This window comes from Sturnira hondurensis, unplaced genomic scaffold, assembly GCF_014824575.4.
Source record: "Sturnira hondurensis isolate 20B ecotype Veracruz unplaced genomic scaffold, ASM1482457v3 Scaffold0013299, whole genome shotgun sequence".
Taxonomy (NCBI): domain Eukaryota; kingdom Metazoa; phylum Chordata; class Mammalia; order Chiroptera; family Phyllostomidae; genus Sturnira; species Sturnira hondurensis.
The window spans coordinates 10,895,672-10,914,484 of record NW_028085930.1 but is presented as its reverse complement, the minus strand read 5'-3'; positions in this window follow the sequence as shown (position 1 = coordinate 10,914,484).

Below are 18,813 nucleotides of genomic sequence, written 5' to 3'. Positions count from 1 at the left end.
CAAGCAATGCTAACTCTACTTTTTCCTTAATGCTGACAATCACACCAAGGAAGAACTTTAGAAAATGTCATACAAAAATGTCACACAAAACCAAACACCCCTTTGTGATGCCAATGGCACAGAGAACTGAGAGGAAAGATCGTGGCATTCTGGAAGACAAGATGCTTAGTGAGTGTTTCCTGGCTATCAGGGGTTGTTTATGCCACCCAGGGGAGCCACCTCCTCCACACAAGGATGCCCACAGGTGTGCCCTGAGACTCGGTGATAATTGCAGGGTGGCTGATGGCCAGAACCTCAACCTCAAGTCGGAGCCAAAATTATATAGCCAAGCACCTATTAATCAGGATTAACCTCCACGGATGCCAACTATGGAATCTTCTTCACAATAAGCATCTTCAGGTACATTTTTAAGAGAAAACAAAACACTCATTTTCTCAAACGGAGTCATCTGGCCGGGCAGCTCCGGAAAAGATGCTTGGGCCCAGTCATGGAACTAAACCTGGGAAGGCCCTACACGGAGTTACGGGGGTCCTAGTAAAACTCCTACAGCTCACCTACTGGACCTGCTCCTGAGCCTGCGCCCCTTTCTATGACTTTCATTTTTCTGGGGAAATCTCTGCTTGTGGCCGGGATTGAAAGAGCCTGTCTCCATAGGCAAATAGAGAATTCAGGTCATGGGACATACGGTTGGGCAAAGAGGCACTTTTATTTCAACTCCCTGCTTATTTCCAGAGAAGGAATTCTTTTTATCCTCTTAGACCTAGGAATAAATTTTGTTTTACAAACCTCAAAACGTACTGTGTCCAAATCATTTCATCCTTTTCCTACTTGCAGAGGGGCTAAGAGTTAGCCCGAGGCAGGCTGGGGAATAAGACAAAAACGTCTCCTGAGGCAAAGATTCAGAGAAGAGAGAAGGTAGGAACCCGGAGGTTTCAAATGTCAATAACTAAGTCTGAGGGGTAAGGAAAATTCAGGGGATGTGTCCATGTCACTAGCGACCACCTGCAATATATCTTCTTGGAGCATGCTGGGTGGGTGGGAGTGTAGGCCGCAGAGGTTCTCCAGAGCTTTGGAAGCCCTGCATATCTTTGGGATTTTAACTTTAGATTTTCTGTGTCTTGGCAATGAAGCCATAAATAAGAAAATGGATTCTTAGGCAGGTTGGATCTTTTGGAACTAAATATCCACACTCCCTACCCCCAAAGGAAGATGAGGTATCTTTGGGTGGCCTGCGGGTCAATACTTGGGGAAAACCCTCTGAACTCCAGGCTTACCATAGATAAAGGAGTTTCTTATATAATTTTTTTATCATGTAAAGGAACCACAGGTCAATTTGTAAATATTGAATTAGATAGCTCAGTAAAATCTATTCTTTGTTTCAAACTATTTAGATAATTGCTTATGAGAAAAAAAATCTTATAGGTAATCATAAAGGCAAAAATCTTATAGAATATAGCTAAAAACAATACAATGTAAAATATTCCTTCTAATCACAGGGAGATGTGTGTAAATATATAAATATATAAGACTCACCCTGGCTGGTGTGACTCAATCGATTGAGCACCAGCCTGCAAACCAAAGGGTCACTGGTTCAATTTTCAGTCAGGGCACATGCATGGGTTTCGGACCAGGTCACCAGTAGGGGAGCATGAGAGGCAACCACACATCAATGCTTCTCTCCCTCTCTTCCTCCCTCTCTCCTATCCTTCCCCTCTGTCTAAAAATAAATAAATAAAATCTTTAAAATATATATATATATAAGACTCTGTTTGAACAAAGTTACTCTACCAAGATATTTTCTTATCTAACTTATATAAAACACATTTTATGGACACCTGACTTTTAATCTTTCATCCAAAGTATAGATGGGTTTTTATTGAGCTCCATGTCTTAAAATTATAACTCTTCATTTTGATCAGACTTTGTAGTATACATAAATTAGCAAACATACACAACATCTCACTGTTAAAAACAACTTGTTTTAATGAAAACATAACCTGAAAATCAAGCAGTAATTTTTGGAGGGAAAAGACATTGGTTGAAACTGCAGTGTCTTATTGACATTAAAAACAGTTGACATAACTCTGCAAGGATGCTGAAATTTAACTTTTGTATGTTTTTATTATACCCAGAGTATCAAAGATAACAGAATTTATTCATAGAATAGCAGTCATTGGATTTCGTTTTCTGGTACAATTTTCTTCCCATATAAACTCGTAAAAAATGTGATGGGTGAACCATTAAGAATGCTTAAAGCAGGCTCTGATGTATGCCCACACAGAAAAAACAGATAGATTGCAAAATGTTTATGCCTTTTACATTTTTACAGTATTAATAAGGAAACACTGTGATTACCAATAAGAAAAGACTCCAGAGTGCTGCTTGTAAAGTGCACCGTTACAAAGATTTATGGCTGTATCTGGGGAGTAATATGGAGCATTGATATTTTAAGGAGCTTGGCTCAAAAATCTCTTCATTCAATGAAAGCCTGAGAGAGTGAAATATCTTTTTTCCTGTGGCAAAAGTGTGTGTATTTTGGCTAGTTGGTGATCTACGCGGTAGGAAGAAACAAACGTGGTCCCCCAAATATCCACCAAATCCTTGGAAATGGGTTACATGGGAACGATGCAACTTCTCAGCAAAACTATCCATCACAATTGCAGTGAAGTGGATGGGAGACTATTTGTCCAGTGCAAGACCTGCCGAGGCCCCATTCCCTATCCAGAATATAGTGTGGCAACCCCACCCACAGGCCCTGGCCCCACCAGGGCAAATCCATCTCTCACCCTGAGATTACATGTTTTCAGACACCTAGACGCACTAATAGATCTTTCGGAAGAACAGCCCCATACCATTCCCAGTTACTGCTCCTATCCCCTAACAGTTGGTATTCTGAGACTAAATGCCCAGAGAGGATCACATTTTCCAGTTTGCAGCTGTAGCCTCTACTCATTTCCCAACTTTTCCAAGCAATACCCCTGTAACCAGTTCCACCACCTCCCAATCTCCAGTATGAAAGCTTAACAGAGAGCAGTGTTAACCTGCCTTCAGCCACAACATGTCTAAAATAACCGATGCCAGTCACGATGCATTCTTTTGCAAGTATCAATGGTTACAATCAATACAAAGCCTGGAAGTAAAGTGACTGGTACAGCAAATCAAGGAAGACATGACGACTCAGGCTTCATCTGCCTTATGGCTCCACCATTCTTCCCAGGCAGCTTTCTTCCTGCTGCACCTCCAAGCCTGATGCGTGATTAAGCAGGAAGAAAGTAACAGGGAAATGGCAAAGAGCAAAGTGCCTACTCTACTCTGGATGTTGCCTTTAACATGTGAAAGAAGGCTCCTGGGACCACTCACAGCTGCAAGGAAGTCTGGGAAATCAGGCTTTATCTGTGTGTTTTAACTGGGCACAAAAACATACTAAAGAAGATCAGGATTCTTCAAGGATAGATGTTAGGTACAGAACAAGTACAATCAGACACATATTTATTTGTTTTAACCTCTGAAAGGAGTTTTTTTGTTGTTGCTGTTGTTTTAAATAATGCCTATAGCTGTATGGTCCAATACAGTAGCCATTAGGGGTGTGTACGTATCTCAGTTATTTAAAACTAAATTAAATTAAAAATTCAGTGCCTCAGTCACATGTGAGTGTTCAATAACTACCCGTGGCTAGTAGCTACCATCACGGAGAGGGCTAGTCCAGACCCCTTTTTCCCAGGGAATAAATGCCTATGTCGCCTATATCCCATGTTTTGGTTCCCGGCAATTTTCCTCACCTTTGTCTTTGGGAAAAAAATAACATTCACCACCTTTTGTGCAAAAGAAGTGATCACTGCCTCACTACTAAATCACTCCTGGTCTTAGTTTAGGTTCCTCCAAAAGCTGAGGCAAAGAAAGGGGTTGGAGGTGGGTAGTCTATACGGGAGGTGTCCCACAATCACCAAAACAAAACAAAACAAAACATGAGCGAAGGAGTGAGAAAGTGAGGCTGCGAAAAGAAAACCTCTATTAAGGAGGGTTATTAAGGTTTCAGACCGTGGGGCCTCACCACCACCGGGACCTCTGAGAAACATACCAAACACCACCCAGAATCATCTGTTCAAAATGAGAAAGGCGAGGGCACCAGCTCTCACACTCCATGGGTTGAGTGTTGACACTGGGGTGTTAACGCCCCTCCCTTTCCAGGTTGTCTCTATACTGGCTGAATAGACTCTCACAGCTTTGCAGAAATCTGTCAGGCATAAAAGAGTGTGGATGCCTGGCTGAAGAATAAGTATGGGTGGGAGGCAGGGGGCACGCTGCCAGAGTGCACACAGCACTATCTATGAAAGCTATGGCTAATATCAGGGATGAGTCTAGGCAATGGGACATGGCACACCAAGACCTTCTGCTATACCCATGCACCCTCATAGCTGGTGACTACATTTTAAGCTTACCTCTGCTTGTAAAGGATTTCGGCCCTACTCAACCACAAGGAGATTGAGGAGCTCACGAGTTTACCAACTGGTACGTAGCCATTGTTACTCACAATTACTCTTCATACCTTTCTCTTTCTCCACCACAACAAGGATTAAGAGCTTAAATCACTAGACAGTAAAACAAAAAGGGAAAGAAAGAGAAGAAACCACTGAATTAGTGTCAGTTGGAAAATATATTTAGTATCAGTGCACATGGGAAGTTTGGGGTGATTTTCCTGTAGGAACAGCAAATGCCTGTGAGATCCAAACATTCGCCCTGATACTGCTTCAGAGCAGACAGCCAATCCTGGGATGCGAGGTGAAGGATTCCAGGCCATGACTTCTCCTTCCATCATTCATCTTGCTCACCCATCCACCTTAGCCTGGAAGTCAACCATGAGAGAGCTTATGCTAGAGCACACTAGAGTCTAGTGTGAAGGCTTTGCATCCCCAGTGTTCTCTGCTAAGGCCAAGCGCTCCTGGAAAAGAAGGCCTGTCGCCATGAAGTGGAACTGGTTTGAGATACGGCTACATGACTGTTGGGCGAGGGCACTGAGAGTGGAGTTTAAGGCACAGAAGACAGTATAATGCAGGGCTGCCTGAGAGAGCTCCCTGCCCCACCCCCTCACCTTCCACAACTCTGCCCAGAGACAGGAGCACTGACAGAGGGCCCCAAATTTCATTATTTTGCTTTGAGCCAAGAATAATTGCAGGTGAAATTGGCTCATTCATTCATTAACTATTTCTTGAGCATCTACAGGCCCAGAGCTAAACTTCAGATACACAGTGATGACCGAAACAGAGTCCAGACCTCAAAGGGCCTATAGTTCGAACAGGAAAACATTCAAAAACAAGTGAAAAAAATGAATATATAAGTGCAAGTGCCACGAGGAAAAAGAACCAGGCCCTATATGACCTACTCTCCGAGGAAGTGACACTTGAAATGGGGCCTGAAGGATGGGGTAGGGAGAAGAAAGAACACCCCAGGGAAAAGGGATCTAGGAGGAGAGCAGGGTACCAGTAGCACATGCCACAGAATGAGTGTGAAGAGAAAGGCAGAGGCTAGGACACAGGGTCTTCCTAGACACGCATCCCTCTAATGTCACAATTCAAGAACCAAATGCCCCATTTCAAGTTCTGCATTTTTAATCCCCATGTACCTTTTCCACCTAATATTGATAACAACAACAATTAGTATTGCCTGGGTTCCCACACTAGCATTTTTTATTTATTTACTATTATTAATATTATTAAATATAAAAATAGCAACACTTAAACGCAATGCTTGGAACTTTGGGTGGCTTATCTCATTTAATTCTCAACGCAACACTTTACAGCAAGAATCACCACATCCCATTTTGCAGGAGAGGAATGCGAAGCTGACATGGGTTAAGGGGCGGCCCCAAGGTGGCACAGCAGCTAATACCTGATTCTGAAATCCAGGCTCAGGACCAGGGGTCAGCAAAGGACGGCCCATGGGCCAGACACTGCCCAGCACCTGTTTCTGTAAACATGGTGTTTTGGGACACAGCCACCCCCGTTCATCTATGTATTGTCTGTGGCTGCCTTCCCGCTGCACTGGCAGAGCTGAGCAATTGCAGCAGAAACTGCACGGGCCATGATGCCTAAAATACGTACTATATGCACATTTACAGAGAACATTTGCTGACCCTGCTCTAGGCAGGACGAGGGGTTTTACGTACACAGAGACCCTTGGAATCTCCCTGGGGTAAAGTCTCAAAAATTACAAATGCCTATGTTTACTGTATATATATATATATANTTTTCCCTGAGGAAAGGGTCTAAGGCTTCATCCGATTCTCAAAAGAATGTATGCCTTTAAAAAATTTTTAGGAGCGCGACTGAACCAGATGTTTTAGAGCAGTGATCAAAGTGTGTGTGGTCCCCACACCAACAGCAGAGAATTCGCTGGGAAGTTGGGAACTTGTTAGAAATGCAAATTTCTAGTAAATTGGAGATCCTGGCGGTGAGGCCCAGCAATCTGTGTTTTAACAACCTTCCCAGGTGGTTCGGAAGCTCTCTCAAGTTTGAGAACCTCTACACAGTCTAACCTGAAAAAGTCAGAACTCACAAAACCAAAGTCCAAATGTTGAATGCTAATACATCAGAACTCTGGCTTAGCCACGACTTTCTCCATTTTATGGAGAGCGTGTGGGTGCAGTGGCTTATTCAAACACATACTTGAGGTTGTCATCATACCCATTGGCTGTGACTGTCAACTACAGCTTTTAAAACTGAACGCGGAAGTTCATCTGAGATTTGCAATTAAAGGGCATTTCGGCATTTGGCTTTCTTGCCTTTCCACACTGGACTCTCAGGGAAGCTGTTCAGGCTGATTGTTAATGGCCAACTAGAGTAAACCCCGCTGCAGACGCCACACTGTGAAAAACGTACCAGAGACCACCATCTGGCCCATTCTTTTTCAGTGACACAAGTGACAAAATGGTCAAACATAAAAATTCACTGCCTTGGAACTAGAGTTTTCCTCCAACAAACGAGCTGCGGGTGGGCGAGCCTGCCCACCCCGGCCGCAGCCTGCAGGCACGTTTCCGGCCCGGACCTGGGATGGCTCCCCTCACGGCCCCCCACACCCTGCCGCCCGCTCTTCTCTCAACCGTTTGTTCACTTCGGAGCCTTTTCTTTCTGGCTCTGAAATCTCCAATGTTACTTCAGGGAGGAAAAGGAGGTGACGGTGGTAGTCCTTGTTTAAGATAATTTGAAATGAAAAGGATTATTCAGAAGATTCTCTTTTTCCATTTATATCTTTTTCTTTGAATGCCTAGCACTGTCTGATAAGAGTGGCTTTCTCTTCTCTGCACTGATGCCTTTTGGGGGAAGCCTTGCCCTTGGTTTGGATAGACTCATCCAGGGAGATAACTACCTACAGATGAATGCAAAGTTAACCAGCTGCCCAGTCCACCCATAACTTCTCCGTGTTGTCTTCCAGCTCAGAGCCCCATGCAGAGTTTTTCATTGTCTACACCCCTCCTGCAGCGATTCCAGAAGTTTCACATAAACCTATTCTCCACCTGCATAATTTAATAATTATTACATCAATATTTAATTACCCTCCACCTGCATAATTTAAATCAATTTTTTTTTGCTTGTTTTCTCCATTTGGAGCTCAGGGTGTATGAAGCAGGTGTGCTGATGTTGAATGTGGCATTTTCTGGAAGATTCCCTCAATAGTGTTAACGAGACCTCGCTGCCTGGAAGCAGAAGGGAAGCATTGTGTTTGGGTAATTAGCGTCACTAACCCTGGTCTGGGAAGGACCCTTTCGGTGGTTACGCGGGATTTGGTCTGTACTTGCCCACAACCAGCTGGAGAAAATGCCCTGCTCTGCTAATTACTTTCACTTCCTCAAAAGCTTCCTACATTTTAGGTTTACAAACTCACTGTTTTCTTCAGAAATCCTCTCAAATCAGTATTTCTAAAGAAACTCCACTGCCATCCAATGCCCTCCTCCTAGAGCAGTAAAAACAGCAAATAATAGCAGCTAATAGTGCCAGCCCCTGTTCTGAGTGCTTTACATTGATTAAATCATGGATCTGCAGAATAACCCTATGAGAATTTAAGTATTGACCCCATTTGATAGATGAGAAAACTGGGTTTAGAGAATCAAAAAACCTGTCCAAGGCCACACAACTAGCAAAGAGTGGAGCAGGATTTGAACCTGGTTTGGGTCCAGAGTTCACGTTGGTAACAACAAGCCTTTACTGCCTCTAAAAGACTTCTCTGTCTTCTTCAAAAAATCTATTCTTTCTGCATAAGCAATATCCTCCTGAACCTGAGAATGAGCTCTCCTCCGGGTTCCATGAGCCACCTGCCGTAGGAGCTGAGGTGGTTGTTAAACCTGCCAATTCTCAGTCCCTTTTCCAGGTGTACTGAATCTGAATCTCTATGGTGGGGCCCAAGGAATCTGATTACCAAGCTTCGNCCCTATGAGAATTTGAGTATTGACCCCATTTGATAGATGAGAAAACTGGGTTTAGAGAATCAAAAAACCTGTCCAAGGCCACACAACTAGCAAAGAGTGGAGCAGGATTTCAACCTGGTTTGGGTCCAGAGTTCATGTTGGTAACAACAAGCCTTTACTGCCTCTAAAAGACTTCTCTGTCTTCTTCAAAAAATCTATTCTTTCTGCATAAGCAATATCCTCCTGAACGTGAGAATGAGCTCTCCTCCGGGTTCCATGAGCCACCTGCCGTAGGAGCTGAGGTGGTTGTTAAACCTGCCAATTCTCAGTCCCTTTTCCAGGTGTACTGAATCTGAATCTCTATGGTGGGGCCCAAGGAATCTGATTACCAAGCTTCGAGGCGAGTGGGTGCCCATCAAAACTTGAGAACCTTTGATCAATCCCCAGGAACTGCCTGAGTTTTGCTAGTCACTACGTGGCCACATATTATTTTCACGTGTCTCAGTGTTTATAGATTCCTTCTTCCATTGGGAAGAATTTCTTCTTTACCTTTCCCCTGGACAAGCTTAAGCCCACATATTAGGAGCCCCCATTGTGATATGATTTGAGGGGCACCCCCAAAATGCTGCACTCCCACCTTATCCCATGGTGCTCGGAATGTCATAACTCAAGATCTCAGTGGCTCTGACTCTTTGGAAGAGCACTCCTGGGAGGAGCCTTAGACTGTTCCTAGCTGATATCAGCTGTCTGTGTAGTCACAGAATTCGGGAGGGGGATAGAAGAGAGGGCACCAAGAGGAGGGAGGGAGCAGACAAGATAAAAATACATGTGGCACCTTGGCCGTGATCCCTGTGAATGTCACCTCTAGCAGGAGCAGCTTTGCATTTCCGGGATTCACCAATGCCAGGAAAGAATTTCTACATCTACAACAAGGCAGAAAGCAAAAAAAAAAAAAGGCAAAAAGATGTCTCCTTTTTCTTTTATAAAAATTAGAATGAAGTATGGCTTATTCTTATCTGCAGGCCTCCCTCTAACATTTGAAGGACCTAGAACAAGGGTACAAATAGAGGCCCATGGACCAAATGTCCAAATATTCAAACATTATAAATCAAATGAACATACCACTCATTCTAATACTGTTTCACTTTCCTGCCTTGACAAATATATCTTCACAATGACCTGGAAGATCACACTTGGATGTAGAGTTCTCTGGATCTTCAGAGCACTACATTGGAACGTGGAAGTCGGGGATTGGCCCCCACTGGCCTCTGGATTCTCACCCACCACTTGTCCTCATTTCTTCGCTCCCCTGGATTTACCTCAGCTGGGAGGAACCAGGACCCACTGGTGTGGACACACACAGATGTGGACACACACGTCTGCAGGCCCCAGCTCTGTTCACACTGGAAGCGACATGCGTGCGATCCTCTCAGGCCATCCCTCAGGACAGACAGTGCTCACATCAGTGAGACAGCCCATCTTTGCAAAGAGAATCTAGGGAAGCAGCCCACGAGGTCCTGTTAATGGACTCAGGGGTGAGTGGGAAGAAAAATCCAAGACTTCCAAATCCAAACACCCGAAGGGTAGTCTGGAAGGTGGTTCATGAGGTGTGCATTCGCCCCACCCTCCTAGTCCCACAGACCCTTTGCCCTGTAGAGGGGCCCTTTAAAGCAGTGCCACTCAGAGTGTGGTCCTGAACCAGCAGCAGTAGCATCACATGGGGATTGTTAGAAATGCAGACTCTCAGTCCCCACCCCAAGAACTACTAGTCAGAGATTCAGGGGGAGGAGCCCAGGAAGCTGAGTGTTGACCAGCCCTCCTTGACTCTCCCGCGTGCCAAAGGTGAGCCTTGCTGCTCTCATAAAAGCGCAGGACTCACTGCAGCGCCACTCTGTCCCTTCCCCTGGGTCTAAGGACACGCTGCTCACATTATTGCTGCCCTTCCTTTGGGTTCTTTTCACAGGTTCCATGCATACCTTTCCCCACTGCCTTCATCCTGCTGAAATATTTTCCAAGGCACACATGTCACTTTTCCTGTCACCTCTGCCTGTGCACCCCCATTAGTACTATGTTTCTTTCCATTGTCTAATGTTATAACAATTTGATTTGAGTAGTTACTTGCTCCCTCTTAAAGGATAGGAACTGAGTTTTCCATTGTGTGTGCCTATGCCAAGGCCTTGCAGAGATCACAGACTCCAGAAGCATGCGCTGATCACACTCCCAGAAAAAAAAGAGGGAGAGAGAGATCTGAAAAGGAAAACAAACAAATGGCTTGAGCAAAAAGGAAAGAACTTTCCCTTTACCCCAGGATCCTCTTTTCTTCCTTCCCACTTGTGCAGAAAGGATGAGTTCTCACTGGGTCTATGTCACTTTCAAGCCATGTGACCTTCACCAAGTTACCAGACCGCCCTGAACCTGTTCCTCCACTTTGATAAAGACGTGATAATGTCTGGACTTCAGTGGTGTTTATGAAAGCATTGGTTACATAAGAGGTTCGCAAAGAGGGCGAGCTCCCCTCCTTAAGGCCAAGAATTGCAACTGCACGGGAAGGACAGAGCTGGCCAAACACAGTTTACGGCCGCACAGACCCACTTAGGAAGAGGGGTGGCTTCTTGGTGCAGGTCAAAGGGCGGGTTCAGATTCTGTGAGTCCTAACACTTGTGCCATTTGGGAAACTCATTAAGAAAAAGAAATTATTCAACCATGAAAAAAGAATGATTACCTTGCCATTTGCAACAACATGGACGGACCTAGAGGGTGTTATGCTACGTGAAGTACGTCAGACAGGGAAAGACAAATACCATATGATTTCACTTATATGTGGAATTTAAAAAGCAAAATCAACAAACAAAACAGAAACAAACTCACAGATACAGAGAACATATTGATGATTGCCAGATGGGAGAGGATTCGGGGACTGGGTGAAAAAGGTGAAGGGATTAAGAAGTTCAAATTGGCAGTTACAAAATAGTCACAGGGGGTGTAAAGCACAGCCTAGGGAACACAGTCAATAATATTGTAATAACTGGTTACGGTGTCAGGTGGGCACTAGACCTATTGGGGTGATCACTTCATAAGGTATATAAATGGCTGTCATTATGTTGAACACCTGAAACTAATATCATATTGTATGGCAAATGTAAGTTAATAATAAATTTAAAGAAGACAATTAAAAAAAGAAAAGGGGCAACTAGTCAGAATGCTGCAATAAATAATAAATATAAGTGTGTTTTAAGCCTTTTTAAATGAGTGGATTACCCAAATTGGAAAATATAGAAAATCATGGGGAAAAAAAGGGAAAGAATATCTTACTTGTGCAAATTGCACAGAAGGACGCAGCCACAGAACCCTCTGTTGGGGCCTTCCCAGGTTCTTAGCAGTGACCCAAGCAAGTGAGAGGCCCTGAAACCTGAGCTGCCTGAGCTTGAGGAGAAATCTATGTCTCCGGTCAGCTCTCAGCACAAAGCTGGGAGATAGGAAACAGCTAAACATAGCTTGGTGGTTAGTATTTGATATCAATAAGCAAAGTTCAAGGTGACCCATATCCTTCTTTATCTCCCCTTTGGCCTTGCCTCAATGGAGTGTCTCTCTTTCCTCCGTTCTAGAAAAGCCTCTGAGTGGAGGAATCCGTGTTCCCTCAGCTGTCCTCAGTCGCAGCATACCACTGCGCTCACTCTTCATCCCCCTGAGTCCTCAGGGGCAGCATCCTTTCCTGACCGACTGGCCACATTAGCCTCTTTGCAATTCTGCTCAACCTCATCTCCACGCCTGGGGCTAGAGAGGTGGCTGGAAACTAGCAACCTCACATTCTGCCCTCCTACTAGCCAAGGACTCCTTGAGCAACTAACCCCTTGGGCAACTCGCCAGGGGCTCTGAGTCTTCATGTGTACTCTGGAAAATGGGGTGGCATAATGGACCATTCCCCTTAGCACCGCATCTCCAGAAGCCCCGGAGCTGACAGGGGGTGAGAGATGAACAGGTCATGCTTTTTGAAGACTTGGCACTCTGGAGTGGAAATGCAGTGTTTAATTACAAGAAAGATGTATTCTTGGGGCTAAGAGTTCTTTTTCTTTTTTTTTTTTAACGAAAAATTCTGGAAGCAATGTAAGCTGGAGCTTATGTGTGCGGCACTCAGCACTCATGGCATGAGAAATGTTTATCTAAGGAGAACATACTGAAATGTGGTTAGAACAAGGGAAGTTATAAAAGGAAAGAGATCTTATCAGACTTACTGACACTTAAAGGAGAAAAAAGGGAGGGAGGGAGGGAGAGGGAGGGAGAGGGAGAGGGAGAGGGAGGGAGAGGGAGGGAGAGGGAGGGAGAGGGAGAGAGAGGGAGAGAGAGGGGGAGAGAGAGAGAGAGAGAGAGAGAGAGAGAGAGAGAGAGAGGGAGAGGGAGAGAGAGAGGGAGAGGGAGGAGGTGATCCTAGTTAGAATAAACAAATAGAGGAAAACGGGGCAAAAGTTTAAACTCAGACATTTTCAGAAATATGCCACCTTTCCCTGGCCTTGCCCTTGCGTTATTAATTCAAGATGGGTTTATGATATCCTCCAAAATTCACAGCTTAAAGGAACTGCACCCCAGGGAAGCAGGTTCCCTCGTGAGAGACACCGAAGCTAATTTCCAGCAGAGATGAGATTAGAACCCAGTCTCTGGACTTCCTTCAGAGAGGTCTTCCGATTACACCACATTGACTATGTATAAAAAATCAGCCTGAGATACAAGTCTACTGATAAGACAGTTTATTTATTTCAAGTGTATGTAGTGCTGGTATTATTAGAATTTTCAAGTGCGAGACTGTCAAGGTCTGCCTTCAATAAAATGTATTTGTAATTAACAGTGTTTCTCATACAAGCTGCTAGCAATTCATTAAACTATAGAGCTTTGTACTACAGGTAACATATCCCTGCCCTTTAGGAGTTTATAATTTTGAGAAAACAGAGCCAAGGCACAAAATACTTTCCCGTTCAGGGCACACATCCAGGTTGTGGGTTCGATCCCTGGTTGGGGTTTGTGGGAAAGGCAACAAATTGATGTTTCTCTCACATCGACGTTTCTCTCTCCCTCCCTTTCTCCCTCCCGTGCTCTCTTTCTAAAATCAATAAACATGTCCTCAGATGAGGATTTAAAACAAAAGAATTGGCAAATCATAAGACAAGATTGAGATTCAGTGATGAAGGGTCCAGGAAGATGCTGGAAGAGTTTGGGAGTAGAGTCGTTCTGAGGGCTTAAGCAGGAACGAATTCAGAGATTGGAAATGAGAATTCATGGCCAGCACAAGGAACTATGTGGGTCAGGGCTTTGCTATAGGAAATCCAGCATGTAAGGACAGCAAGTTCACCAACCTAGGTAGATTTGAGACTTAATTTACATACACACACACACACACACACACATGCACGAAAGTGTGTGAGGGTGGAAAGAGTTTGGGCCAGGCTGGGAGGCCAAAATTAAATTTGAGCGAAAGGAGAAAATACTATATCCTAGAAGTACAATGTCACAGAGATTTGGGTAATGACATGAAGAAAATAGTAAGGGACTTAATCTCACTGTGGTGTGCAATAATGCCACTAGGGTAAAAAAAAAAAAAACTAGTGGGAGGGAGATTAGTTAGAAAGCTTTTCAGGTATGGAGTGACTTTGCACAGGTTAAACATGGACCCTTGCATCATTCATTCACGCAAAACTTTCCTTGATAGAAAAGGGAAAAGGAAACTCCAACCATATCCCAAATACCAAATAGGTAGTGGCATCCCCATCCATCAAGAGTAATATTCACTGAAAAGTCAGAGGATGTCCAGCTTGGAACAGCTGTGCCCTTGGGCAAAATTCTCCCTGGGCAGTACTGATGTCCAAGAAAGAAGCTAAAATTGTCACAAGGGTAATGAAAATGAAGGGACTGAAGTCACTCAGAGTCTGACCCAGCCTCCAGCCCCCCAAGCTCCCCAACACTAACTGCTGCCTCCAGGCAGAGCCAAGAGGAAATCCACAGCCACAAGTGGCTGTTTGTTCCAGCCCGGCCGGCAGTTCACTGGGGCCAGCAGAAGTCCTTGCACAACCACAACTGTCAGTTGGAAAGAGGAGGAAGGACACCTGGAGGGCTTCAACCTTAAAATAAGATCTGCAGACCCTTGCGAGAAACCACCTTGTGTGCAAGCTGCCTTTTCATATGTTTTTACTACTCTTGGCTTTGGACTTCCGCACCTCTGCAGCTAGTGAAATAAATGCATGAGCGGAATATGTTTCAATGAAGTGTTTTCTCTTTGTTACATGGTTTGAGTGTGTGCCTGCACACGCAAAAGTGTAAGGTACCCATGTCTTCCATAGGAAGACTAAAGAAAATGCTGATTAGTATCTGCAGCAGGAAATAAAAAACAATGCTTAAATTTGGTTTATTTTTTGAATAAGTCGAGACATTGTTTGTGTCTTTCCCTGAAACATTGCTCTTTTCACCACTGAACTCTTGCTTACGCAAGTGGTCCTCTCTGTATCCTTCTCCCTTCTACTGTAATCCTCTTTGTCTTTCAAATTTCTTCTCTGCCACCTTCCTTCTTCAGACCTTTCCTGGAGCATGTCTGCCCCATGGCACCCCCACAATGTTGCCAAGTCAGCCCCCACAGTAGTAAGTCCCCACTGTTCCCACACAGCCAGGTGTCAGGAAAAATGGGAGCCTGCCATCTGTGAATTCACAACCCACTAGAAGAAATACATGCACAAACAGCTGACCCTACTGAAATGGGACCAGTGACCTAATGGGTCACACACTTTAAACATTGGCCTTAGTGCCTCACCTGAGACTCTGCTAAGGGAGCAGCCTTAAGCAGCTATGTTCATGCCATGTGACCCCACCATCCTCTGGTTGCAGGTAAAGGGCCAGGAAAGGGCAACAAAGCCGGCAGGCTGATCAGCAGCCAATGAAGTGTCCAGGCCTGAAGCTGTTGGCCCACCCAGACTTGAGCCAGTCAGATTCCCATTCTGGGGAATTGAAAATAGAAAGTATGACGAGGACATAGCAGCAATCAGCAGGAGTGAAAGATGGAAGGTTGTGAGTTAGGAGGAGGCAGGACACCCCTGATGGGCCTGGATAAGTCGGCAACCACGGTAGCTAATATTTATTGAGTGCCCACTCTGTGCTAGACTTTATTGTCATTATTTCCATTTTATACTTGAGGAAACTAAGACTTCAATGAATTAACTTCACTTTATTCAGGTCTCATTTCAAATATCCTCTCCTCACACAGCCCACTCTAACTAAAGTAACTTCCTGTTCCCACCAAATACCTTCCTGGTCCACTCTGTTTACGTCCTTTACAGCCTCACAACTCAAAGTTTGGTCTGTGGACCAGCAGCATCAGCATCAGCATCAGCATCAACCAGCACCGGTTAGAAATGTGGCATCTTGAGCCCTGGCTGGTGTAGCTCAGTGGACTGAGCACGGGCCTGCGAACTAGAGGATCCCAGTTCGATTCCCAGTCAGGGCACATGCCTGGGTGGCAGGCCAGTTCCTGGCATGGGACACACGATACATTGTGTGTATATTTCTCTCCCTCTCTCCTTCTCTTCCCCTCTGAAGATAAATAAATAAAATTTTTTAAAAAAAACTTGAAAGAAAAAAATAAATGCGGCGTCTTGGTCTCACCCCAGACCTAATGAGTCATAATCTGAATTTTAACAAGATCTCATACCGCATTAAAGTTGAGAAGCATGTTAAATATTTTTTCATTGTTACCTAAACTCTGCTCCTTCTTTTCCTTCTTTTTGAAATTTAATTTTAATACTAGTTGACATATAATATCATATTAGTGTCAGTTGTACTAGATAGTGATTCAACACATCTACATCTTACGAGGTGATCGCCATGGTAAGTCTGGCCATGATCCGACACCACTGTTATCACAGTTATTGACGATGTTCTCTCTGCTGTGTGTTACAACCCTGTGACCTATTTCATAACTGCAAGTTTGTACATTTTTAGGCCCCTTCTCCTGTAACAGCCCTTCTCCCGCCCCCTTCCCTATGTGTTTGCATTATTTTATATGGTGTATCTTATATTGCTTATGACAGTCTATAATTTTTATTGTTTTAAGTTATGTATTGTCTGCCTCCTCTAACAATACTGTAGATTCCACAGGGGAGGGCTTTGGTTTCAACTTGACCACCTCATCTCTTTATTCCCCAGGATTTAAAACACATGGTAGGCACAGACTGACAGGGCCCAGGAGGGAGAGGGGTGAGGGATAAGGGAGGAAAGAAGGGGAAGGGCCTAGTTAAAGAACAAGCATGAATGACCCACGGACATAACAGGGTGGGGAATGACTGTAGGAGTCGGGGTGGGTGGAGCAGGGGAGAGCAATGGGACAGAATTGGGACAACTGGAACAGAACAATTAAAAAAAACATTAAAAATTCCCTCACGGGAAAAAAAATATTGATTGACTGAATGAATGATTTTGCCCAAGTTCTCACAGTTAATAAAAAATTGAAATCAATATCCAGGATTCCCAAACCCACAAGGTGGCTTCCTGTCTGAAGTACTCATCGCCCCATTTTGGGGACTGCTGGATGGCTCTGAACGGAGCCTCTCCCTGGAAACTGCACTCTGCAGCCTCACCCACGGTGACACCCCTGGTCAAGGGGCAGCCCGCACCCAAGGACCTGTGGGTGGTGACATACAGAGACTCAGCCTCTTTCCCCTCTGTTTGAGACAATTCTGAAGGGCCCTCTCAGCTCCATAGCTCCCCATGGGACTGGCGGAGGCCTGTGTCTACTGCATTACAGCCCCACTTCTCCCTTTGCCCGGTCCTGTGTCCCTTCCTCTCTCACAGAAATTGATCCCAAGGGCATCCTCTCAAAACTTGCTTTATCTGGATCTCCATCTCCGAGTGTGCTCTCCAAGGAATCCAACCTGAGGCCAAATGACATGTGAGGACAGGTGGAGTCATACTGACGGTGGGCCCCTCAAAAGTGACCCAGGAACTCCTGCCAAGAAGCAGCTTCAGAGCATTTCCAGATTCCAGGGGGGTCAGTTGTCCTTCCTCTGAAGCTCCCATGACCTGTCACCTGTAAATAAGCTCCTGGTCCTGCAATGAAAGCAACTATGTTGGAGAGGCACAAAGAATGGACGTTGAGAGGAATGCGACTGATTTGAATGTAAGGGATGAGAGACTTCAAATTGTGCAAGTACGGCCTCCAATATAAGGTTTTAAAGTCAGGCAGCAGTATAACTTAATTAGCAATAGGCACACAATAGGCATATAATAAATACTTCACAGAGCATAAGGTACCAGAAACAATCATCTAAATATCAAAAGACACATATGGATCTGCAGAGGACCCCTGTCAAGTATTCAGTTGAGAACCAAGCCATGCATGGTGTCAAGAGATTAAGAGAAAAGAGTGTCTAGAGCTTGAGTGGCAGGGAAAAATTAACCCTACACGTAACGCAGCTCTGACCCCACCTAACCAAGCTTCAGAGCTAGGCTAGGAAGGGTAAAGCTGGCTCTAAGTAACTTAACGATGTTGTTGAACAAAGCTCAAAAAAAAAAAACCCAGAAAAAAAAAAGATTCAGCACCCAGCAAGATAATACTTCAATGGCTGGCATCAAATAAAAAATGATCAGGAACCCAAAAAGCAGCAGAAAATACAATCCATCTGGGTCAACTGAAACAGACCCAGAATGACCCAGACGATAGAATTAGCAGACAAGGACATTCAAACAGAGTATAACTATTCATACATTCAAGAAGCTAGAGGAAATTGTGAACATGTTTAGACAGGAAAGCTTTTTTAAAAATCAAACTTCTAGAAATGAAGTACACTGAATCAAGCCACGAGGTCTGCTCTAGAACCTCCAGAAATGTTACTGTGCTCCTCCCAGAGGAACAGAAAGCTCAGCCAGCATTCCTCTCTCATCCCTCTGTCCCTGAGGACAGAACTGTAGGGGCGCGACTTTGGCACTGCTCAGCAAAAGGACCCCTTCTCGCTTCTCACAAAGGTTGCAGCTCAGGACTGTAAGAAGAGAGACCAGCGGCCACAAAGGGGCAGCAGTTCTCTTTTTGAAAAGCAAGTGGTGCCAGGCAGAGCAACAGATGAGAGGCCAGGGGCCCTGGGTTCTGGTCCTTTTTCTCCCCTGGCTAGTAGCTGTGTGTCTTTGGGCAATCTGGTTAACCTCTCTGAACCCCAGTTTCTTAACCTGTAAAATAAGGTGGATAATAATAATACTCATTGGTAAGATTGTTGTAAAAACTCCATTGCATTAAATAAGGAAATGCATCTGAGAGTTCTTTCCAAGGTCCACGTATTTGTAATTATTTTCACATACTACAAAAGCCAGGATAGGTACCAGGGTAGGTACCAGCATCTGTGGGTATGTGGCGTGTTTTTCCTCAATGCCCATCCCCACCCCCAGGAATCTCA